The sequence below is a fragment of the Ovis aries genome, chromosome 3 (assembly GCF_016772045.2).
Source record: "Ovis aries strain OAR_USU_Benz2616 breed Rambouillet chromosome 3, ARS-UI_Ramb_v3.0, whole genome shotgun sequence".
NCBI classification, from domain to species: domain Eukaryota; kingdom Metazoa; phylum Chordata; class Mammalia; order Artiodactyla; family Bovidae; genus Ovis; species Ovis aries.
In genome coordinates, this window is record NC_056056.1 from 177,879,520 (window position 1) to 177,905,895 (window position 26,376).

A 26,376-nucleotide genomic window follows, 5' to 3' on the forward strand; every position below is an offset into this window, starting at 1 on the left:
ATGTACAACAATGAGCGTATAATGAGGTTCAAGGTCTACTGGAAGTGAAATTTTCCACCATCTTGGACCCATTGATACTAACCAGTGTTTGTCATGTCCTATGGCTATGCCATTTTTTTAAAGGCTCATGAGAAGGTGTCCTGCCCCCCTCCCTCCTGTTTTACTAACATTTAGTGGGTAGAGGTCAGGGATGCTGGTAAGCATCTTACAAAGCACAGGACAGCCCCCAAACAGTTATAAAGCCCCAAATAACAAAGGGCTGAGACCCTTTGTTGCCTTTGGGAAACCCAGGTTGAAGGCACCATTTCTTCAGGGGGGACCTGTCCATCCCATATTAAAGGGCTCAGTGCATGTTTCCAGAGGGCAGAGGCCAGGAAGAACTACAAATTCACAGTGGTCATCTTCTCTTCCAGTCACCGCCTATGGCCTGGGAAAGCAAAATACATTTATCTCCATTTCAGGTACTTTTCCCAATTTCCTCCCCTTCTATTACACCATCCAACCTGGATTCTACTTTTTAAGGGCAGGAACTCAACTTAAATAGAGACATCCACAGGCAGGCAATGTGAATATCACTTCTAACACAGAGCTCTCTCTGGGGTGACACAGGTGGAGAAGCAGAAAAGGGGAAAAGAATTGTGAAGCAATCAAAAATTTCCACTTACAATATTAACCTCTCTGAACAATGCATTGCCAAAGAGATCTTGAATGCAAACTGATCTTTCCTGAGGATATACACTTTTCCTGGGGTCAGACTCTAGCTCCACGAAGGCTGATTTTCATGTTTTTCTTCTGAATGTTAAATCAGCTCTTAATCACATCCACGAGGCTACCCGTGAAGCCACCCATTGGAGTGTTTTGGTCTTCGTTCTTTTGATTTCCATTCTGGAAAGGGATGACTTAGGCAGGCCGGCCTCACATTTTCATTCTGCTTAAGCAAACACTCACAAGCATTTAACAAGGGCCGATACTGCAAAATGCACTCTAGTCTTCCCGACTGTTGGAGGATTACGTGTCTAACTTGCCGAGTCTATTTTTTCCTCTGCGTGCAGAGGCCGATGGAGATTTTATGCAAATAACTCTTGTGGCAAATGAAAATGAAGGCAGTGATTTCTTTACTTTTCCTCTACTCTCTGCCATTCATCCATTGCACACAGGCCATGTTTACTGGGCCCATGCTCTACTCTGGGCCCGGGGCTTGGGGCTAGGAATACAGAAGTGACTCTGACAGCCGCCCCGCCCCCCACCCCCGCCTTGAGGATCCCCTGTGAGAATGCAGCAAACAGACAGACACAGATCCCCTGAACATGAACACAGACAGGGCCAGGGGAGGCAGGATTCTCAGGAGAAAAACATTTGACTGGAGCCAAAGAGGATGCCACAATGTCAAAAGGCTGGTAAGGAGACAGCAGTTGTTGTAGAAGATGAAGGAACCACTAGGAGAAGTGAAAGGGCATGCCTGGGGTGGGGGATGGCAGCCAATCGCTCCTTTGCATGAGCAGAACACGGAGCCATCACATAACAAGGCTGATGGGCGGAGGGAGTGAGATTGAGATGGCCTTGACTTGCAAGTGAAGAAGACATCAACTTCATTCCACATCTCCTGGGGAGATTCCTACGTATCTGTGCTTGAGGAAGCCAACAACTCTGCAAGCAGCATGAGGACAGGGTTCGTGCTGAAGAAAGTGCAACCCAGAGGCTAACCTGATGGCTGGGGACCAAGCCAAGAGCCATGTCCTTGATTTGGGGACATTTCTGTTAATAAAATGCTGCTTTGCTCCATATGTGGGTATGATGAACTGAATGTATCCCCTCAGGTTTAATATATTGAAATCCTGTTAAGAATTGGGCTGCACAGTAAGAGGTGAGTGCCAGGCAAGCGAGTGAAGTTTCATCTACTGCTCCCCCACTGCACACATTACTTGCCTAGAAATCCAAGATCTCGGTGTGAGTAGGGCATGCTCTCTCTGAAGACACTTAGAAGAAGACCCATTCCAGATCTCTCTCTGAGCTTCTGGTGGTCCCTAGGCTAGGGCAGCACAGCTCTGGCCTTTACATGGATGGGGGCCCACCCTCATCGAGTATGATCTCATTCCAGCTACTGACAACTACATCAATGACATCTTAACGTATATGGAGGTCCTAGGGGCTGAGACTCCAGCATGTAAATTTTGGGGGGACACAATTTATTCCACAACAGTTACCTTCACCATCACACAAAGGTCGAGAAGAGAAAGCAACATGAGGAAGAGCCAGGGAGAGGCGGTTTGGTTCTACAGGGCCAGGGATACCCAGTCCCCAGGGGCCACAGGTCAAAGAGGAGCAGGGCTGACTCAAGACAAGCGGAGGATGGACGAGATGGCCTGAAAACTACCACGGGTCTAAACACTGTTGCTGCTCAGCCACTAAGGCATGTCTGACTCATTGCAGCCTCATGGACTGCAGCGCAACAGGCTTCCCTGTCCTCCACGATCTCCTGGAGTTCATGTCCATTGAATCAGTGATGCTACCTAATCATCGCATTTCCTGTCAACCCCTTCTCCTCCAGCCCTCAATCCTTCCCAGCATCAGGGTCTTTTCCAGTGAGTTGGCCCTTCGCATCAGGTGGTCAATACTTTAAACGGTGTCAAAGGAACAGCATGAAGGCAAGTTCTAGAAAACTGAGTTCTAGCAACGTACTTCATGGCCCAACTGGACCTGCACTTTCTTGAGGCCTCGGCATCCAATTAAAATAATTACAGGTTCCATAACTGATCTCTGACACCCAAAACACAACATCTGCTTATCAGTTCCAAAATCCATGGGGAGATTTAAATCCCTTCTCTGCGGGACTGCAGAACTATTCATGGTTTTCTAACAATCTCTTTCTTTTCTAGCTGTAGGTAAGAACTTTCAGCTAACATTCCTGCCACTTTCAAATTAAATCAGATTAAATCGCAGGCATCCAGCCTTCTATAAAAAAATCAAATTGTTCCGATATATCTCACTCCCACAGCACATTAGACAGATGCAGCACATAAAGTAAACAGTCTAGTTACGAAGTGCGAGTTCATTAGTTGTGGGGCTGTCAGGAGCACCCAAGAGCTGTGATAACACAACGCGGTTCCCATCTTAGAAGTCAAGCTAAATGCTTTCCATTTTTATCACCCAATTCATAACCTTGCTGTCTGGCTTTAAGAATCAATAGCCTGGTGGTTTTGGTATCCAATAAATTTGTCTTCATTTGGACGTTTTTCATTTCCCATGCCACTTGAAGAGAGAGGGATAAGGTAAATTGTTCCTCTCATGACATTTGTTTTTTTTTTTCAAATCTATAATTTCACACTGACACATTCCACAAACCAGTGAAGGCAAAGAGAGAGAAAGAGAGCAGATAGCAGAGGCCCCATCCTGAGATCAAAGAAGCTTCCAATTGGGATCATCTGAGACGATTAATTTAATAAGGGCACATAGGCAAAGGTCAACTTGTCTACCCAGTGAAAGTGAAAGTGAAGTTGCTCAGTCGTGTCTGACTGTTTGCGACCCGGTGGACTGTAGCCTACCAGGCTCCTCCATCCATGGGATTCTCCAGGCAAGAGTACTACCCAGGTGACCCATTATTCATCTAGCAAGGAATTTTTATCTAGTACTTACCATGTGCCAAACCCTGTGCTAAGTAATTTACATGACTTGTCTCATTAGTTCTCAGAGGAGAGGGGCCTGAAAGAAAAAGCCACTGTTTTATGCATACCCATACACAAATGGGAATACATAGTATATTTACTTATTTTGTATTTATTAGAACACTGAAACTGAAAGAAAGAAGGTAATTTCAGCTTTGTGGATAAGAAAAAGCAGAAAGAAACTTTAACAAGCATATTTAAGGCAAATCAATATATATAGGTACAGATTTAAAAATCAGTACGTTTAAATCTAAAAGAAAAGTTGCAGAGAAGCATTTCTTGAATCCAATATAAATTATGTGAATAAGGAAATGGGGGCTCAGACAAGGGAATGACATGTCCAAAGTTATCTAGAGAGCATAAGACTAGGATTAAGTCTAGATTCTGAATTTTAGTTTTCTTGAACTGTTTCAGTTTTATCATTATCATCAAATCAACACATAACTGGTCAAACCATATCTCACTCACACAGCTTCTAGCATCCTTTCTAATCGCAGGGGTCTCCAACCTCTGGCATCTAATGTTCTGACGTGGAGCTAACATAATAACAGAAATACAGTGCACAATAAATGTAATGTGCTTGAATCATCCTGAAACCATTTCCCCCACCCCTCCTAGAAAAATTATCTTCCAAAAAACCAGTCTCTGGTGCCAGAAAATTTGGGACCACTATCTTAATGCACCCTACTCATTAATTCTGGAAGGGCTGCTGTATTCGGGATTCACCAGGCTAACAACACAATGGTAATAACTAAAATATGGAGAAATTCAGTGCCTTGTTTCTCTGTAAAGTTTAAAGGCAAAAGAAACCTCTAAAGCCCAGGCAATCCTGATCATAGGCCCAGTTTGGGGGGGAATATGACATATCCCAATTTGGTCTTGTTTACAAATACTTTTAAGCTGATTGTCAAACAAAATGATTCTGTCTGTCAGATAAGATCCCAATTTCCTAAATTCATTAGCAGCTGATGAACAGAAAGGGTCACCCTGATGATTTAGTAATTTGGCCCCGACTCTTGTCAAAGACACTTGGAAAAAAAAAAAAAGTCCAAGCTGTCAGGAAAGAAAGGAAATGTTGCTGCTAGGTCGCTTCAGTCGTGTTCGACTCTGTGCAACCCCATAGACGGCAGCCCACCAGGCTCCTCTGTTCCTGGGATTCTCCAGGCAAGAATACTTGAGTGGGTTGCCATTTCCTTCTCCAAAGGAAATGCTATTTAATCCAATTTGTGCACTATTTTTGTGCAAACAAAGCGTAGATATTTACAGGCATGAGATATTAAGTCTCCACAACCAAGTCAGGATGGTGAAGAAACACAAGAAAGGAGAAAGACAGAGAATGTTTAAAATGCCCCGAGTTGGAAGCCACAGTCAGCTCAGTTCAGTTCAGTCACTCAGTTGCGTCTTTTTGACCCTATGGACTGCAGCACACCAGGCCTCCCTGTCCATCACCAACGCCCGGGATTTACTCAAACTCATGTCCGTTGAGTTGGTGATGCCATCCACCCATCTCATCCTCTGTCATCCTCGTCTCCACTTTTCTTCAATCTTTCCCAGCATCAGGGTCTTTTCAAATGAGTCAGTTCTTCGCATCAGGTGGCCAAAGTATTGGAGTTTCAGCTTCAGCATCAGTCCTTCCAATGAATATTCAGGACTGATTTCCTTTAGGATGGACCGGTTGGATCTCCTTGCAGTCCAAGGGGCTCTCAAGAGTCTTCTCCAACATCACAGTTCAAAAGCACCAATTCTTTGGCGCTCAAGCCATAGGCAGCTCTAAATTGCCTGGAAGCCAACTCTGCCTGCCTCTTTTTTTTTTTTTTTTAAATCCTGTAAGAAGTAAAAACATGCTTTCAAATTATAAAACTTGGGATCATAAGAAAATGAGAAATTCCTTAAGAAACTTGTAGTCTAGGGCATAAGTAAGTAGGGCACATGGCTTAGATGCTGGGAAGATGGAAAGATGGCTTTCCAAATTCCAATAAGGCCCTTGATAGAGGAAAACCAGTGTTTTAATATGACATGCATGCTGTGATGCAAAGGAACACCAAGGTTCTTATACAAGTGTATTAATCAGAATAAGCTGAAACTCCCATACTTTGGCCGCCTGATGCGAAGAGCTGACTCATTTGAAAAGACCCTGATGCTGGGAAAGATTGAAGGTGGGAGGAGAAGGGGACAACAGAGGATGAGATGGTTGGATGGCATCACCAACTCAACGGACATGAGTTTGAGTAAATTCTGGGAGTTGGTGATGGACAGGGAGGCCTGGTGTGGTGCAATCCATGAAGTCACAAAAAGTCGGACATGACTGCGTGAACTGAACTGACTGAATCAGAATAATAAAGCATCCCCAATATCTGTCTCCCAATTGTGCCATCATGAGCTGGCAAGGTAAAATTCAATGTTGCTACTCCATAGCCTAGGGGCACTTCTCCTTTGAGGAATTAGTCACGTTCAAAGGTTCTTATAGTCAAAGCCATGTTTTTTCTAGTAGTCATGTACGGATGTTAGAGTGCTAAGTGCTGAAGAATTGACGCTTTGGAATTGTGGTGCAGGAGAAGACTCTTGAGAGTCCCTCGGACTGCAAGGAGATCAAACCAGTCAATCCTAAAGGAAATTAACCCTGAATATTCATTGGAAGGACTGATGATGAAGCTGAAGCTCCAATACTTTGGCCACCTGATTGGAAGAGCTGACTCACTGGAAAAGACCCTAATGATGGGAAAGACTGAAGGCAAAAGGAGAAGGGGGTGACAGAGGGGATGAGATGGTTGTATGGTATCACTGACTCAAGTGACATGAACTTGAGCAAACTCCTGGAGAGAGTGAAAGACAGGGAAGGCTGGCATGTTGCAGTGCACGAGTCACAGTTACATCCCCTGAAATTCCATTTCAGACTCTCCAGATCTGGCAGAGGTTGCCTAGGAGAAGACAGATTCTTTTTTTCCCAGAAGTTGGGAAATGGTATGAAACATCCTGACCTTATATAAAGCCACCATGGAGGGAGGTCAGAGGCACAGTTCTCTCCCTACTCCCCAGACAGTTCTCTGCCCACTCTCTCCAGAGAGTCTCTGAGCATCTTCACCTTCCAGATCCGTTTCTCCTTTATCCCCTTAACATCCCACACAAGTCTCAGTTCTCACTTGCTCAGGGAATACCACTCCTTTCTGGCATGTACCATCTTTACAAAATACATTTATTTGCAAGGTTGTTTTATTTCTTTACTTTCTTCCCCTCTAGAGTATAAGCTCCCTCAGGGCTTCTTTCTAAGTAAAATAAATACATGTAAAATGGCTCATATTATTTTTCACCCAATTTTAAACAGGAACGACAGAAAATTTCTGAAGATCTTTGAAACACCCTGACTTACAGGTTAATCCAAAATTCTGAAAAATTGCTGGAGAGTAAAGTTTCATGGCCTGAGGACCAGGAGGCAGGCTAGTGACCTTAATCCAAGAGGTGATGTTATCATCCTTAGCAGGAAGTGAAAGCAGGTGGAGACTGACCAGGACATTTCCCCCTATGATCTTATTAAAAATAAGTCTTCACGGTAAAGTCTCAACATTCTTCATTAAAGGAGAAATGTCTTTTAATTTCCACAATTTCAGACTTCTATATTTTACACCAAATATAAGGGGGCAACGGAGGATAAGCTGGTTGGATGGTGTCACTGACTCAATGGACACGAGTTTGAGCAAACTCTGGGAGATAGTGAAGGAAAGGGAAGCTTGGTGTGCTACAGTTCATGGGGTTGCAAACAGTTGGACACAACTTATCGACTGAACAACAACAACAAATAAAATATATTTCAAAACCAATAAAATCAATTTTTATGACCATTCTTTTGAAATATGCTTATTCCCAGTTATCTGCCAGGTCAATTCCTAATTGTCCTTCCAGACCCCACCCAACTATCTCCTCCTCCATGAAACCTTCCCCACCAGGCAAGCTCAGCTCCATCTGAGTGAGAAAATCACTCATTCAACTCCACTTTATTTTTTTATTTTTTTATTTTCTTTTTTGGTTTTTTCAACTCCATTTTAAAAATCTTCCTATTTTGGTTTAAAAGGACTCAGTGAGAAGGTTTCTTCCTCCCTTTTCAACCCTCAATATGGCACTAGTATATCCTTACAGCCTCCAACACTTGACAAGGGGAATTGAGAATTCTCACTGCACAGCTTCTGGCTGGCAATGGCACCTGGCCAGACTTGAACACAGGATGGTTCCTTTGGTAATCTGCTGCTTATGGAGATGTTTATTCTTATCAAAGCCTTCACATAAATAATAAGGTCTTAGAAGATGTGACCAAACACGGCACAGGAAAATGGTAATGACAGAGCTGACAAACCCCTGTGCTTGCTCATGCTTAGCTGCTTCAGTTGTCTGACCAACTCCTTGTGACCTCACGGACTGTAGCCCACCAGGCTCCTCTGTCCATGGGATTACCCCAGCAAGAATACTGGGATGGGTTGCTATGCCCTCCTCCAGGGGATCTTCCCCGCCCAGGAATCGAACCTGCATCTCCTGCATCTTCCTGCACTGCTGAGCCACCTGGGACAAAGCCCTGCCCCACCATAAACTCCATGGGGCCAGGGACAGAGTGTCCAGCTGGTTCTCAGCTGTGTCTGTGCACTTGGCATAGTACCTGGAATGGAACTAGCCACTCAATAACTATTTGTGGAGGGAACCTGAAACTCAGGGACGCAGCTGAACCATGCAAGGACATAGCTGGAATTTCAGCCACATCTTACTCTAAGACTCTTCTTACTCTAAGACCCAAACGTTTTCAACTTTGCAACTCTATACCAAACTGCTTCAAAAGCCAATAAATATTTGTTATTTACTACACTAAGATAGTTCTTTTCCTTGAGGTATTTGTAATCCCAAAGAAATACTCAAAATTCATACCACCCAGGAATCTCCATCTATTCTTTTGCCTTCAAAGATGTGATGAAAAGCCAACTGTCCATCCATAGGAACTGATCCAAGTTTAGGTTTATCCTGAAAAACTCCATACCCAGAGGATCTACAAGTCTCACATGCCACCTTCCTAAATTCAGCAAGATATAAGAATTGACAGGTGCTTCCAAAGGCTGACTTGAATTTTCTTCCATAATAACTATCCAGAATATTTATTTAGATGACTCCTGGAGTTTCAATCCTTTTTTTTTTTTTTTTTTTCGCTTTTTTGCTTTAAATGGCCACAGGCACACGTCCTTTCAAGGTGAACTTCAGGTAAAAATTCTACCAAAAACAGCTGCGGTAACTTTTCTTTCCATACACCATAAACAAAATTTTCTTAAAATAAAAATTTAAAAAAATAAATAAAAATAAATAAAAAGAAAAAGCAAGAGAATTCCAGAAAAAAAAGAACATAAAGAGCTCTGCTTCATAACTTGTATTACCTATAAAGATGAGGCTTGAAATGAAGAAAGAATCCACTTTCCTAGAAGTAAATGAGAAAAGCCCATGAGTGATGAGATAAATCATTCAAACTAAAAAGTCTATGAGCTCCATACTGAAAAAGCTGTAGCCACTTTCAAATTTTTACCAAGTAATTGAGACATGGTGAGGATGGTCTGACAGCAGTGCTAAAGAAAGACGAGCAATAAAAAGCAGTCACAAGAACTACAAAAGCAGGCTAGTTTGGGGCCATTGACTGTTGGGGCAAATGGTTCCTCACACCTGGGTAATTCCCCTGGATTACAGTATAGTACAAAGGTGAAATGAGTCACAAGAAGGAAGAGTTTTAAAAGATTCAGACTTGCCTCTTTGAGAAGGGAAAAAAACACAAGTTTAAAACATCTTCCAGGACGGCATTATGCATTTTGGGGTTTGTTTTGGGAAATTTTACTGCCAAAAAAAGGCAAACTGTTGTTTCATCTGGAAATTCAAGTGTATGGAATACTTAACTACTAATAATGTCTTATCATTAGGCTTTGGGGCATTGCATGGATAAATTTCCATAGGAATAATACTGCTCAGTTGCATTGTTAATAATATTATTGATGATTAATATTATGTTATATTATTATTTATTAATATATGAATAATACTATCAGCAGCATGTTATGTTCAGTATAATAATATAGCAGATCATTATATAGAAATCCTCATGGACTTCCCTATGGAAGCTAAGCCAAAGGTTTACTGCTACCATTGGGTTGGCCAAAAAGTTTGGGTTTTTCCATACCGTGTTATGGAAAATGTCCATGTTTCCTGTGGAGGGACAGTTTGTAGAAGATTGTGTTTTGGGTGTGTGTACTTTTTTTTATAGTTGTGATTAAAGTTGATTTGGAATGTCGTGTTAGTTCAGGTGTACAGTACAGTGCTTCAGGTTATGGACAAACCCAAACAAACTTTTTGGCCAACCAAATATTAATACTAGCACTAGTATCACTACTATAGTACCACCATCACTAATAATGACTACTGCTGTCTTTCTAGTAAAACACTGTAACTCTTATTCTGTCTAAGGAAACCTTTATACGTCTTACTTGTTAGACACCTGCTCCGAGCATGGATAGGCCCTGGATCGTATCAGCTCACTCAATCCTCAGCAACAGCCCTAAGGAGTAAAGGACACTCTTCTCGTCTGTCCCCTCTTCTATCTGAGGAACAGAATGTCAGAGAGACTGAGTGGACATCAAAGCGCCTGCCACCAGCACAGGGCCAATGTCCATGCTCAGACACACCAAGTTCAAGGCAAGTGGTACTGTCACTCTGTGCGACAGGACACACTAGCACTGCAGATCAGGAGGAGAACCACATGACCGGGAAACCTGACACGGGATCCTCACAAAGAGGGCAGGTGTAGGGGACCGGCAAGGAATGAGAAGCATCTTTTACACCCTAACGGTGGCACTACAAACTAGACTCATCATCCTGTCTTCAAAACTGAAAAGCAGAGCACACGCACACCAAGAAACAGAGCAACAGATATAGAAAATAAACTTACAGTTACCAGGAGATATGTGGGGGAAGATAAATTGGTAGACTGGGATCAATACATACACTAGTATATTAAAAAAAAAAAAAACTGATGTGAAGAGCCAACTCATTGCAAAAGACCCTGATGCTGGGAAAGATTGAGGGCAGGAGGAGAAGGGGGCAACAGAGGACGAGATGGCTGGATGATATCCATCAACTCAATGGACATGAGTCTGAGCAAACTCTGGGAGATGGTGGAGGGCAGGGAAGCCTAGTATGCTGCAGTCCATCAGGTTGCAGAGTCGGACACGACTGAGCAACTGAACAACAAAAATAAGGAACTCTATGCGGCACAGGGAGCTCTGCTCTGTAACGACTTACATGGGAACAGAATCCAAAACACAGCGGATGTGAGTTTACGTATAACTGAATCAACTGTACTGTACACAAATACCACAACACAGCAGATCAACTATCCTCCAATAAAAATTATAGAAAGTACACACACCAAAAATACAGGCTTCCAGACTGTCCCTCCTTAGGAAGCACGGGCATTGCCAAGCCCCTGCCCCACTGCTCACACCAGTCTCCCTCACTCCCCTTACTACCCAACAAGACTGACTCCCAGAGGAACACAGACTTCCCTTCCCCAGGGGCCCACGCGTTTTCCCCAAACACCACTTCTGAAAAAAACAAAGAGAGGAAAAGGTGGGCAGGGGCTACACAGGGTGAGAGGCAGAAGGAACCATAGTACTGATGTGTTATTCAACATCCACGAATGATTTTTCACAAAAACAACAAAGACCCCCGTGTGCATTCAGAGAAGGGAGGTCCGTGACTGGCTGGGCCATCACACACCATACCTTCCTGATTTTGGAGATACCCACTGCACTCCCAAGGCATCTCCAAGACAGGTTTTCCATGGGGCATCATCACCCACATTAGTGATCTTAAAAAGACTTGGAAACATGTCCCAGAAGTTTGAAATTTCACTCTCTCACCATTCTGGATCGCTCCAGGACTGCCAATTTCCAAAACTGCAACAGCTGGGGAAGAAAGTAAACAGCCAACCACCCGGTATCTGGTAGGGGACACTGGCCTTCTCCAGTTTTAGAGGAGGAAGAACACCAGAGATCTCAGCTCCTGCCTGGCATCCCCACAACTGAGCAGAAAGGACCCTCCCAACCAGGGAACAGCTGCTCCCAACAGCTCCCCCATCTTTATTTGAATTAGGACTTTGGTTTCATTTTATTACAATTCCACTGTAGGAAATGAAAGCCTCCACTGCCCAGTCCCCACCTGCAGACCTGAAACCCAGCACTGGCTATGAGTGAGGAGAGAAGAATTCCCCTTCTCTCAGGAGCAAGGCTTTCCTTCCAGAATATGAATATAGTAGAAGTAGTGTTAGTCACTCAGTTGTGTCCGACTCTGCAACCCCATGGACTGCAGTCCGCCAGGCTCCTCTGTCCATGGAATTCTTCAGGCAAGAATACTGGAGTAGGTTGCCCTTTCCTTCTCCAGGGGACCTTCCCAACCCAGGGATCAAACCTGGATCTCCTACTTTGCAGGCAGATTCTCTACCATCTGAGCTACAAAGATGGACAGCAGCTGTCAATTTCCAAGTACCCCCTGCCACCCCGCAAGAACTCTGGGAAACTTCCTCCTCTCCTAACCACCTGGCAGGTTTGCTTTCCTTCCTCCTCCAGGCGGGTTTCTGCTTATTTAAATAAGGCCAGCCCCCTCTTTTCCTCAAAAATCTGTCTTTTTCTTGCCTCTCTGTTAAAATCATAAAAAAGGTGAAGGAGTTTCTTGCTTTCATGCAAACAGATCTGAAAATAAGGAAAAACTAACAAAAACAGAACAGATAGAGGTAGCTTTTCTTTTTTTTTCTTCTGTGTTTTGGGTTTGTTCTTTTTTTTTTTTTTTTTGCAAAAGAATGTGTTTAATTTCCAAGTTTTCTGTAGGGGCTCTCTCTCCTCCAACTGCAAGGAAAATAAAGAATAACCTGGGTGTGGATACTGGAAGGCCGAAAGCATGAAGATAAGCCTATGCTTGATGAGATGCTCACCCTCCTAAACTCCCAAATCCACAATCTTCCCAAGACCTGCCTTCAAGTCCGTGAAGTATGTGGTAGGACCCCATGCATCTGTGTGGATAATTTGTGGATAATTTGCAAATGCTGAAGGACATTGTGTCTTTTCCCAGATAGTGGATCACAGAAGATGGTGTCTGGTGGGAAGGAAGGAAGGAGGCAGGGAAAGGAGGGAGAAAGAGGGGAGAGGGGCTGAAGCCATGGCATCTCAGGCAACAGTAGTTCCAGGGGGCCTTGGAGACTCGGGCTAGAACATGGGGCTTCTGTCCACAGACCTAACTTTTCCAGCCAATACTGCTCTCAGGAGAAGCACGGAGGCAGCAGATCTCACAGGAACCAGTGGCTATGACAGCTGATCCTCTTGGCTCTTCTGGCAGATATTTCAAACCCAACTTGCCCTTTCCCTGCTATGTAGCCGTGGACAACTCACACAAGTTCTCTAAACTCAAATGTCCTTATCTGTGCAGCAGACAGACTCAATCACCCAAAGTGAGACCATCTCCAGAGTGAAAAGGAGCTTCATTCACAGAAACCAAATACCAGAAGGTGGTGGACATATGATGATGTTAGGAATGGCTTCCTCATCTCTAGCATGGACTAGGACTCAGCGAGTGGTCTTCCTCATCCCTAGCATGGACTAGGACTCAGTGAGTGGTCATCATTGCTGCGGGTCCTGTGTGAAGAGAACTGATCTCTAAAGAGATTCTGGTTCCATTATTATCAACTGTGTCACCCAGTAGAAATGACTGAATCTCTTAGCCTCATGTATCTTCATCTAAAAAGTCGGATGACACAATAGTAGCAACCTGTAAGACTACTGAAAGCTCAGCGTGGAATACTGTAAGTAAAGCAGTGAGCAGAATGCCTGGTGTTCAGGATATATTTAGTGAATTCTTAGCAATAACAATCACTGCTACTTATTTATATTTCTGTTTACATAGATGTTACCAATTTAATTCTGGCAGATTAATGGACATATGTATACGGAGGTATACAAATATGTGTGTGTTTGTGTGTGTGTGTGTGTTGTAAACACAGTAGACATAATGATTAAGAGTATAGACTCTGGAGGCACACTGCCTAGGTTCAAATCCTACCTCTGCCACCCATGGGGTATGTGATTTTATGCAATTCAACTGGCATCTCTGGACCTGTTTCCTCATCTGTAAAATGTGATAAAATATTATACCTACCTCATAGGGATTTTGTGGCGATCCAACCAGTCCATTCTGAAGGAGATCAGCCCTGGGGTTTCTTTGGAAGGAATGATGCTAAAGCTGAAACTCCAGTACTTTGGCCACCTCATGCAAAGAGTTGACTCATTGGAAAAGACTCTGATGCTGGGAGGGATTAGGGGCAGGAGGAGAAGGGGACGACAGAGGATGAGATGGCTGGATGGCATCACTGACTCGATGGACGTGAGTCTGAGTGAACTCCGGGAGTTGGTGATGGACAGGGAGGCCTGGCGTGCTGCGATTCATGGGGTCTCAAAGAGTTGGACACGACTGAGCAACTGAGCTGAACTGAACTGAAGTATATATTATATATGAAAATAGCAAAATCCTTGGGGAAGACCCGGGGGAAATAGAGACAGACACATGAGGGAAGAGGAGAAGACATTTCTACCTTAAAAGTGACATGATAAGACTTGGGCTCTTCTAAGAGTATTTCGAAAGGTGCTCATTAAAGTGAAACCCTACAAAAAACATGAGAAACAGATGGGTCATATTCAGTGGAATATTACTCAGCCACAGAAAAGAATGAAATTTTGCCATGTGCAGCAACATGGACAGCCCTGGGGCTTCCCAGGTGGCACAGTGATAAAGAATCTACCCGCCAATGCAAGAGACATGGGTTTGACCCCCAGGTTGAGAAGAGCCCCTGGAGAAGAAAATGGCAACCCAATGCAGTATTCTTGCCTGGAAAATTCCACGGACAGGGGAGCCTGGTAGGTAAGCCACAGTCCATGGAGTCACAAAGAGTCAGACACGACTTAGTGACTGAGCACGGGGATAGGCACAGGAGGATGGACTTGGAGGGCACTACGCTAAGTGAGACAAGTGAGACAGAGAAGGATAAGTCCTATATGATACGGCTGATATGTGGCATCTAAACAATGCAACAGACTAGCGACGACAAAGCAGCAGCAGACTCACAAATATGGAGAAGAGGCCAGCAGTTGCCAGTGGCAGGGAGGGGACAATCTAGGGGCGGGGAGTGAGAGGTATAAACTCTTGGGTGTACGGCAGGCTCAAGGACGTACTGTACACCTGGGCGAATACAGCCAATTGTATTCGCGTAACAATTGTAAATGGAAGGAGACTTTAAAAATTGCAGACAAAATAAAAAATAAATTTAAAGAATAAATTTTTTAGAAAAAGAAACAGATGCGGTGGGTGGGTGCATGAGTGGGTGACTGGATTTCAAGTTAATGTGGAAGTAAGTGGGTGAATGGGAGGGAAGGACACCCCTCGCATTCCGGCCATCCACCTTCCCAGCTGTGCCTTCAGTTCCTCAGCTACCATCGCATTCTCGGAAGGAGCCCTCAGAGCCCCACCTTGCCTTGTGCAGGTGACCTGAGGCCTCAGAAACTTGTCATCCACCCGCTTTACCTCCCAGGGATTTGCTCCTCTCTCCCCCTCCCAAAAGGTGCCCAGTGACCTAGCCCTTTGGGTTTGGAGGGGAGTTCATCACCTCAGGCCCTCTAGTTGGTTGCATTCTGTGTAATTAAAGCCCCCGTGCCAGTGACTGATTCAGGGTCTGCATGGGTCTGAGTTGCTCTGATGATTGTAGAACCCACAGTGGTTGAGGGACGAGAACACAGCCTGGAAACATGCCTGAGACACAGCCTGTGCCCTGGTCAATCTTGCCTGAAGGTCAGCCGGTCACTCAGTGGCTTATCTTGTTTTACTGTTATTGTTTTTTACTTTGGCAATGCTGGGTCTTCACTGCAGCCCAAGGGCTTCTCTAGCTGCAGCACGTGGGCTCTTTAGTCGCAGCATGTGGGATCAAACCCGGGCCCCCTGCACTGGGCACAGAGTCTTAACCACTGAACCACCAAGGAAGTCTCTCAATATCTTTTTTCCCTCTTAACAGACTCCTCTGCCAAACAGCACTTTAAATTTTGATTAAGCCCAATGTATCCTGTTCATTTGTTTTATGAGTTGTGACTTGTGCGTCCCCCTCCCCCTCTCTTTTAACCCAAGATTAGTTCAAAAGCAGAGACATTACTTTGCCGACTAAGGTCCGTCTAGTCAAGGCTATTTCCTGTGATCATGTATGGACGTGAGAGTTGAACTGTGAAGAAGGCTGAGCGCCAAAGAATTGATGCTTTTGAATTGTGGTGTTGGAGAAGACTCTTGAGAGTCCCTTGGACTGCAAGGACATCCAACCAGTCCATTCTGAAGGAGATCAGCCCTGGGGTTTCTTTGGAAAGAATGATGCTAAAGCTGAAGCTCTAGTACTTTGGCCACCTCATGCGAAGAGTTGACTCATTGGAAAAGACTCTGATGCTGGGAGGGATTGGGGGCAGTAGGAGAAGGGGACGACAGAGGATGAGATGGCTGGATGGCATCACTGACTCGATGGACATGAGTCTGAGTGAACTCTGGGAGTTGGTGATGGACAGGGAGGCCTGGCGTGCTGCGATTCATGGGGTCGCAAAGAGTCGGACACAACTGAGCGACTGAACTGAACTGAACTGAGTAAAGACACTTGAGTCAATCCTTAATCCGCCTATGACTCAGTTTCCTCACATGTAAAATGGGGAGAGTAATTATAGCACCTACTCAGTGAGTTATTTTAAGAATCCAGAGTTGAACTATATAAAGCACTTACACAGTACCCAACACACAGTGCTTGCTGTTATTATTAGTATTATTATTCTGCTTTTGATCAGACCACCTTGGGAAAATCCTGACAGCAAATGCCAGATAATTAACTATGAAAAAAATGTGGGTGAACAAACATCTGTGCAATGGAAAGACCTGGTGGAGGCAGAGATGACTAAAGAATGCTCTGAATACAGAAATCAGGCCAAGTTTCTCAAACAAAAGGTAAATCAGAAACAAAAGGAATTGTGACCCAAGGCAAAGCCAAAAATAAAATCTATAATTTGGCTTCTTCAACTCACAACTGTTGACTCCATTCCCACCATTCCCACTTCAAAGAGCTCGGAATTGCAAAGGGGGCACAAGAAAGCGGGCTTTGGACCCATGAGCATTTAGAGAAAAGTTCTTAGGCCCTGCTGAATGTTCCGAACCACTCAGTGGCAGTGTGTCCTTTGATTCCCACCGGCAGGTGAGGAAGGGTAATCTCCATCTGCCTTAGGACACAGCTGTGTCCTTAGCTGTGCACTAATGGGTGGCTCTGTGCCAGCTTAATGCCAAATGAAAAGAGTATTTTAAATTAACCTTTGGGGAAATCCCACAAGAGGAGGCTGTCTTCCCTTTACTTTGCTTAAATGACCATGAAGGTGGGGACAGAGAATAGCTCCAGCACTGGCGCCCTGGTTTGGATAATCTCCCAGGACACATGGTAGGATGCCTGTTACTTTCCACCTGGAAGTATTTGTTTCCACATCTCCCAACCCTGGCCATACACAGGAGGGCAAGGACCCCAGTCAACCCTCTTGTACCTCAATGCCTGGGACATAATCAATGCTCAGTAATGGAACAAGTTGCCCGGCAACACTGGATGGCTGAGTGAACAGGTAAGTGGATGACCGGGTAGACAGATAAGTGGATGGATAGGAAGATGGGTAGATGGATGGACAGACTGATGAAAACTGAAAGAAGAGTAAGGAATGCCAGGGAAAAGCAAAGTATTCTTTCTCCAAATCATCCAACTCTACTAATGCCTTACAGTCACTTCTGTATCTCTTTCAAGACAAGAATCATACACCTCTTCAATAAAAGCTATCGTTAGAAGTGGCAGAGAACTTCATTTCCCCAAAGTTCAGGGAATTTTGCTTTCACAGAACTTACATTTTCTCTCTCAAATTGAGATTGTATTTGTCTACATCTATCACTTCTATAGCTTACACGGCGCACCATATACGGAAATGGCTTGAGAACAAGTCACCCATGGAAGTATGTTAGGGTGTGAGTCAGTTTCTAAAGTTAAACTCACCTGGAGAGCTGCCCATTTGATGATGTGTTATGCATAGAGTGAGAACCCAGGAGATGCTAATGGCATTAAGTGGTCTATAAGGTAATATGACTGATGGTTTAATAAGGCAAACAAAAACAAAAGGGGGTGGGGGCTGTCAGAGCCCTCAGGTTCCCTGACTCTCCAGCCAGACTCACAGGACCCAGCACAAACTCACGCATACTCATGACTATGGCTTCCTACAGGCAAAGGACACCGAGTGGAATCAGCAAAGGGTAAAGGCAAGTGGGGTTAAATCTGAGGAAACCAGGCATAAGCTTTGAGGGTCCTCTCCCAGTGGAGTCACCAGGATGCACCTAATTCACCCAGCAATGAGCTGTGACAACACATATGACGTGGTCCACAGGGGAAACTCCTTGGAGACTCAGCATCCAGTGTTTCCACTGGAGACTCGCAGGTAAGCATCATTTGCCTAACATGTACTAAAAGCCTGGACACCCAGAAGGAGAGACGTGTTCAACATAAACAATACTGGCCATACAAATGTTTTAGGCACAGGAAGTCACTCTTCTGAGCTTTAGGAAAGGTGGGATCCCTCCTAAGGATCCCTCCCAGGGATCCCTTGATCCCTAGCCTTAAGCCAAGGGCTTTCTACGGATAGTGGTCAGGCTCATTAAGTCAACTTCTTCTCCAGAGGGGGTACACACAAATGAATTTTGGCCAGAGTAGTCTTCTTGGGAAGTCATTCACTGATTCTAACAATGCTGCCTTTGTTCATAACAGTTTGGGATTTCTCTTTGGCAGTTGCCTAAGAGCCCTATGTGCAAAATTTTTGAAACTTCAACCCATGAAGATGGACCTAATCTCCAACACCCAAGGTATAGACAAGCCTCTTTGGTTCAAACCACAAATTAACAATAAAATAAGAAAACTGGATCCTTCTACCTTGGTCTCCAAGCACAGAGGGTAAAGGCCATCCCTCCATTCATTCTTCAAACATGTATTTTTGTGTGTATGTTCAGTCGTGTCCAACTCTTTGCAGCCCCATGGACTCCTCTGCCCTCCAGGCTCCTCTGTCCATGGAAATTTCCAGGCAATAATACTGGAGTGGGTTGCCATTTCCTACTTTAGGAATCGTCCCAACCCAGGGATCAAACCCATGTCTTTTGGATCTCCCGCATTGCCAGGCAGATTCTTTACCACTAGTGCCATCTCGGGAGCCCTAACCATGTGTTTGGCACCTCTGAATTTCAGATGATTGTTAGCTGCTAGGGACACACATATGAGAAAGATGGCTGTAAGAACCCACATCCACACTCACTGCTGTTCAGTACAATAAACACTTATCATGCACATACCTGGGCACTGCTTCTCAGGGAAAGCTCTGCAGAGAGCCAGCTGTATTTGTGTGGTTTTGATACCATGAGCAACCTACTTTTATTTTCCCCTGGGAGTAAGGCTGTAACTCTTTGCTTTAAAAAAAAAATCTGTTTTTAAAAATAACTAAACCGGTCCCCAATGTTCCCAGTGCAGCCCAGATTTTATTTTTCCAGGGCACGAAGAGAGAGCAGCCAAGTTCAGGCTCCCCTTCTCTGCTTACACTCATTCTCTTACCAATCTCAGCCAGGCTTATGGCCTGAAAAGCCACCTAAATGCCGGCAACTCCCAAACTCTATCTCCCAGCCCAAGTTTGCTCTAGAACCCCAGGCTCGTAGCCAGCCACCTGCCCGTCCAGTGTCTTCACGCAGCTATCTGCCTGAAAAGCATTGCTAATTCCATAAGACTAAAACCAAACTACTAATATCCTCTTTGAAATTGGTTATTCCTATGATCTTCCCCATTACAGAAAATGGAAGTCTCCCTCATTCCTTCTATTAATTGCTGCTCAGTGAGAAACTAGATTCACCACTGACCCCTTGCTTTCTAGTTGGCACAGCCAAAGTACTGAACCAGCCTTGAAAGCACATCCAGATTCTGATTACTTCCCACCACTATTGCTACTGCAATTCTGGTCCAAGCCAGCAGCATCTCTTGCCTGAATTACTGGCCTTGTTTCCTAACTATATCCCTTCCTTGATCCTTGGAACCAGAGGAGTTCTTTTGAAAAGCAAGCAGGTCATCTCTACCCTGCTGGGAGCCCTCCAGTGGTTCTCTTACTCCATTTCACTTGGAGTAAACACCCTACACGTGACTTTCCCTGTCTGACCTCAGCTCTTAGCAGGGCCACCATGTGACAAAACACACCGTGCCCTGAACAAGGGGAGTGGACAGGGCAGGTGAAAAGCCACTCACCCCTCTCATGAGCCCTGCCCTCAGGCTGTACCTCCAACGAGTTGTCTTTCTAATTTGTACAAAGGCACTTGGGGGACAGAGGAAGTGCTGTCTCACCCTCCTCCTCACTCAGCCTGTTTCTAGACTGCAATGGCTATAATAGGGAAGAACAAATATGACTCCATACTGGAGCTGTTTCTCTACCTTTGGTATACTATTGCATTTGCTATAAAGTTAAGAATGCTGTCTATACCCCAAAATATACAAGACAGCCTATTCTCTCGGCTCTGACCTTTAGAGGTATAACACTTTTCCGTTCATATAGAGACAAACACTTGCAGAACAGAGAATCACATTTGTCTTGCTGGAGGTTTATAGGAACATTGTGACTAGACCTAGGTGGACAGCTTCAAGAACAAAGAATTCTGGCACCCCTTCCCCTTTTCGTATAAAAGAAGCCTGAATTCTAGCTCAGATGACAATTCTTTGGGACACTAGTCCGCCACCTTCTTGATCAACAGAGTTTCTGAATAAAGTTGCTATTTCTTGTCCAGCACTTCATCTCTTGATTCACTGGTGTATTGTACAGCAAGCAGTATGAGTTTGGACTCTGTAACATGGCCATGCTCTCTTTAGCCCTTTGCCTTGCTGTGCCCTCTGCCTGGGACGTTCTTTCCCCCACCTCCCTCAGGATCCCTCAACTGTCCCCTAATACATCCCTATGTAAAATGACAGCCCATCACCCCCTACCACATGATGTCCTATTTCCCTTCCCTTTTCTTTCTTCTATTCTGAAACATTCACTATGACTGTGAGCATTGTTTAATGTCCATCTTTCCTCTCTAGAATTTTTTTCACCATTTAAATAAATGTATCAAAGTGAAATGCAACATACCACAAGATTAACTATTTTAAAGTGAATGGATGCACCATTTAGTGCATCCACGGTGCTGTGCACCCAACATCTCTACTTCCAAAGCAGTTCCATCACTCCAAATAAACCCCTATACACTAGGCAGTTTCTCCCCATCTCCTCTCTGCCCCCTTCCCCAACAAACCTTGATCATGATCAACTTGGAATTCTGTCTCTAGAGATTAACTATTCTGGACTAAATGGAATCATACAATATGGGACCTTTCTAGTGTCTGACTTCTTTTACTGTCTCTCAGTAGAATTTAAGCTTAAGACAACAGTCTTTGTATTATTCACCACTTGTATTTCCTGTGCTGAGAAGTTATGCCTGGTCAAAAAAACCATAAAAATACAAAAGCAAAACAAAACCAGTAGGTAAAATTTAAGTGTCTGTTGAGTGAATGGATGGATGGACAAGAAGAATGAATGAATGAATGAATAAAGGGTCACATCATCCAGAAGAAGAAGAAATAAATAAAATCAGATTAAAGCAAGGTTCCCTGAAGGAGTTAAGAGGATCAGACGTAACTGTGAAACCAAATCCGGAGACAGTGGCAGCAAACCTAGCTATAAACACACGTTCGAATGGCCCAGAGTCTGAGTCTGGCCTTCAGGACAGTCTGGGGCTGTACAAATGAACCTGGTGTTTTCTAGATGCAGTGCTTACTGGACCTTCAGCAAAAACACCTCTTTACATAATCACATATTGGACAAAAACAAATAGCTTCTTGAACACTTTCCAAGAACGTGGCTATGTCATTACATTGAAATTATCTGTAATATGACATCTCCCCAACTATAAACTCCTTGAAAATGGGAAGTGAGCTTATTTATCTTTACATTCTTGTCCCCAGAGCAGTACTCAGGCCCCTGAAACTTCTCAGGAATGCCAGCTGCCCTGCTCAGAGAGAGTCAATGAGACTCAAAACTAGCCTCAAATCTTCTCCTTTGCACTTTCAAACTGTACAACTCCCCAAAACCCAGTGTGATCAGTAGTTTGGCACAGCAGGTGAGACCTCAGAGAGTTATAAAGAGCAAAGCCTTGGAGAGAGCTTGCCTGGATAAAAATCCCAGCTCTGCCACTTCCAAGCTGTGTGACCTTGGCTAACCTTCTCAACTTTTCTGCACTCAGCTCCATCGTCTGCAAAACCAGGATGACAGCCATCTGCTTCACAGAACTGTTGGGAAGTGAATAAGTTAATCCATAAGAAGTGCTTACAATAGGGACTTACAATAAGCACTTACATAGTAAGTGCTTACTTATAAGCTTTTGTGTTTACAACCACATATGAAAATTTTAAGTTCCTGCATCTTTAAGTTTCTCCATCTCTTTATCTGGAATAAGAAGGGTGAAGACTTGCCTGAGAGCTGGGAGAAGTCAACAAAAGAACACATGCAACCCCTCCCCACCTGTCACAAAGGTGCTTGACACAAATAAGTGTGTGTGCGAGGGGGGTGGGAATCCAGATGACAAGCCTTCTTCAGTCACATATAAATTTAATCAACTATTATTTGCTGAGTGTTTGCAAACCTTGAAGGAGGCACTCTGCACAACTCTGGGATAAAATGTAAATGAGACCCAGAAATCTCCCCATCCCAAGGATGCTTAAGATCTGACACTAGAGACAGATGCAGTCCAAATGGTGATGTGTGCACGGGGATTGTATTTCTCTGAGGGCGTGACAACAGGCGTTTCACACACCACTATGCCGTGCTACAGTGACCCTCAGGCTGTTCGCAATACCATTGTCAGGCTCTGAGTACATCAGGACAGAACTGCTCTGCCCAGGCATGGCTACATGGCTTCCTCTGGGCAATGAAATGAGAACGCAAGTGATGAAGAGGAAGCTTTAAGAACCAGTTGTGCGCCTTCCTCTCTCTGCTAGGATGACCAACAATAGTCTTGACGGGGTGGCCTCACCACCCTGGATCCCATGGTGAAAACAGCATGGAACGGAGCCCCAGGGGACTGAACTTGGATGGACACACAGTATGGGGAAAACTCTGATTATCATCTGCCTCTGAGATGTGCTACCTAGCATCATGTACCCTCCTGACATGTGTGTAGTTAACTTTTGAGTGGAAGTTGGGTAACTTGGGCATTCAAAATAAGTGGGGAACTTGGAGCTCTTCCTTATTCTAACTGCCAGAATCCTACAAGCTGTTCCTCCCTGAAGTCAGCCAAAGGGCTGTTCCACCACCAGCTCTGGTGGGACTGCTTTCATTCCTCCTGGTATTACTGTATTTCTCACAAATATCTCATTAAGGCAATTATCAGCCATTAGCACAGTAGCCCGAGCATCAGTACAATCACACACATTAATAAAACACAATTTAGCAGAGCGAGTAAAGGCATGAGCAAACCAGGCTCCCTTGTGCAGCACTGCTGGCTTGAGCTAGAGAGAGTTTCCACGAAAAGAAAGCCACGCATTTCACAGAAGCCTGCCAGTCTCGGCACCTTCTGAGTCATCATTTGCCTGCAATTCAGTTCTACCAACAAAACCTGAAGTCTTGAAGAATAAGGAGGTGTCTGACAGGCAGAAAAAGTTAATATGCTTTCCAAGAGGGAAAAAGAATCTCCAAATCTTGGAAACATGGGAGAATATGTCAGATCTAGAGAGTGGGGAAGTTGAGATCTGATGTATAGAGGCAGGGCCCAAGGCCAGGAAGGACCCCGCCTGGGAACAGATTTATACATCCTATTAAGCTGTTTGGACTTGTTCTAGAGGCAATGAGGAGTGACCAAGGAGGCTTAAGCAGGGCTGCATGTGCTGCTCTGAGCTTTAGAAAAACCACTGTGGCAGCAGGAGAATGATGGATTAGAAGCCAAAGGGAGGAGGAAACCAGGCTAGTATGACAGTCCAGGCCAGAGAGGATGGGAACCCTGCCCAAGGCTGTGACAGATGGAGGTGAAAGAACTTGCCGGCAACGCCAGGAGGGAATGGACAACCTGGTCTAAAGCTCAATCTGAAGACCTAAGCAAGACAGGGGCAAGGAGAGGGAAACTGAAGAGAGAACACGCTTCTAAGGATGACTCTGAGATGTCAACCTTGGGACATAATGATGCCACTAAAACAGATTTGAAAAATTTGTTTTGATAGGTTTAATCTAGTGGACCAGCACAGAAGACAATTAACACATGTAAATATAGACCTTAAAAACTCATTTCTTTTCTTCCTCAAGAGGACTTAATATCTGATGCTCCAGGAACAGAGGCCCCAGAGAACCTGTTCATGAGATCATGGTCATGCTAATAAGCTCCAGCAAGCTCTGAAGGTACTGGGAATCATGCTTGGCCTACTCTGCCTTCCTAGGATTCCAAAAGAGTAACTCACCTGCCCATAGCTTGTGACAGACAGTTTCGTTTTGGACAAGGCTCTTTTGGGCATGTATTGCCTTTCCCTTGTCATTACATCCCCCAGATGTTTGCCCAAGTGATGGCTGTCTGTAACACAATGCCATTTCCATCTACTCAAGTCCCCAAGGGAAACCAGGACTCAAACCAGAGCCTTGCATTGCACACATTCCAGCCAGGGTTGGTTGTCATTGCTAAGACCTCACTCAATCACATGTTTATCTTTGATCCACATGGCCAGGGCACAGATGGTCCATCCATCTAACAGATCCTCTGAGATATCCCCTTAGGATGCTGGTCCATTGCTGAGTTTCCCTTTGTGTAGAGTAATTCATTCCATAAACACAGTCAGACCTCAACAGCTGTCCAGGCCAAGAACACAACACTGATCAGGATGTTCCTTCACGGTTTGCTCGCTCATCCAACAAACACGAACGAGGCCCTGACGGCACACCAGACCCTAGACAATGAAGCTCAGAGACGAAAAGAAAACCGACTGCCCTTCAAGGAGTTCACAGCTTCCTCAAGGAGACAAACGAAGAAGACAAAATACAGGTATATTTATTGTGATTGGTTCTGGTGGCTTGCTGGTTTTTCCTCCCATTAGGTGGTACCAAGTTAGCGTATAAATTCAGGCTATTAGTTTAGATTTGGTTTCAGTGGTTGTTCTAAGTCACTTCAGGCAGCTATGACAAAGTACCATACACTGACTGGCTAATAAAAAAAGAAGTTATTTCTCATAATTCTGGAGGTTGGGGAGTCTGAAATCCGGGTGTGATACGGGTATATTTCCAGAAGCTCAACATCCTTATCTGGGATAGCTTATTGCTTCTTAGAATGGCACTTCTGAATGCAGGAGATGTTTGTAACAGCACCACTGAGTGACTATGTCACCCCCTTGACGTGTATATGTGCTAAGTAGACTGCTTCACTCATGTCCAACTCTTTGGAGTCAGTAGTGGTGGAGCAGGTGGTAGTGACTCTTATAAGGATGCTAATTCCATTCATGGGGGTTCCATCCTTATGCTCTCACTTAATCAAAACTAACTACAAAGGTCCCACCTCCTAATACCACCACTTTAGGGACCAGATTTCAACATATGAATGACTGGGGATGGGAGATGACACAGACATCCAGTCTATTGCAGGGGTGCTATCAGAAACATCTAGTGCATTCAGAAGTGCCGTTCTAAGAAGCTGTTCCAGATAAGCATGTCAAGCTTGTAGAAATATAACCAGTATCACATAGATTGTTTTGTTCAGCCCCTGACAGTCAAGTACCCCAGAAGCAGAACAGGGTGCCCATGCTGCTCCCTCCCCCACCACATCTTGGTAGAAAAGGTGCATCTCACATGTAGGACCCCTTTTGCCTAACAGACCAGGGGACACATGAAAAAGGATGGAGAAGAGTGAGCACTCATCTTCAGAGGCAGTGATGTGCTGCTGGTCCCATGTGAACACAATCATCAGGAAACAGTCCTCCACCTCTACCTATCTCAGCTCTCCACGCAGATGACAAACCACTGCTCAGGATACTCTATATCTTCTGCTCAAAGATGTGTGTGTGTTGTGTGCGGGGAAGGGGGCTTCCCTGGTGGTCTAGTGGTTAAGAACTTACCTGCCAAAGAAGGGGACACTGGTTCAATCCCCAGTCCAGGCAGATCCCACATGCCGCAGAGCAACTAAGCCCACGCACCATAACTACTGAGCCAGAGTTCCAGAGCCCATGAGCCTCAACTACTGGGCCCATGTGCCACAACTACTGAAGCCTGCCTGCTCTAGAACCTGTGCTCTGCCACAAGTGAAGCCACCGCAGTAAGAAGCCCATGTACCACAACAAAAAGTAGCCCCTGCTCATTGCTCGTACGCTCCTTGCATAGAGAAGGCCTATGCAGCAACGAAGACCCAGCCCAGCCCATCCAACAAACAAACAAACAAACAAACAAAAGCTCCCGGGGAAATGCATTTTCGCTAAGAACACAGTAAGCCCAGGCACTGCTGAGCAACACACTCTTCCCCATTTTGATAGGTATTTCCAGTTTAACTC

At 44.7% G+C, this 26,376-nt stretch overlaps 1 protein-coding gene across 3 annotated transcripts in view; it reads right to left on the reverse strand.

Annotated features, from left to right (window-relative positions):
• LARGE1 (LARGE xylosyl- and glucuronyltransferase 1) overlaps positions 1-26,376 on the reverse strand; it is a 621,285-nt gene that overhangs the window by 479,609 nt on the left and 115,300 nt on the right. Inside the window, exon 1 of one of the 3 annotated variants that reach the window (XM_060414117.1) lies at positions 9,065-20,188. The exons of the other annotated variants lie outside the window; for them this stretch is intronic. The gene's annotated coding sequence lies outside the window, so the exon portion shown is untranslated. Of the gene's footprint in view, positions 1-9,064; positions 20,189-26,376 lie in introns of those variants that run through there. 3 annotated transcript variants of the gene reach the window in all.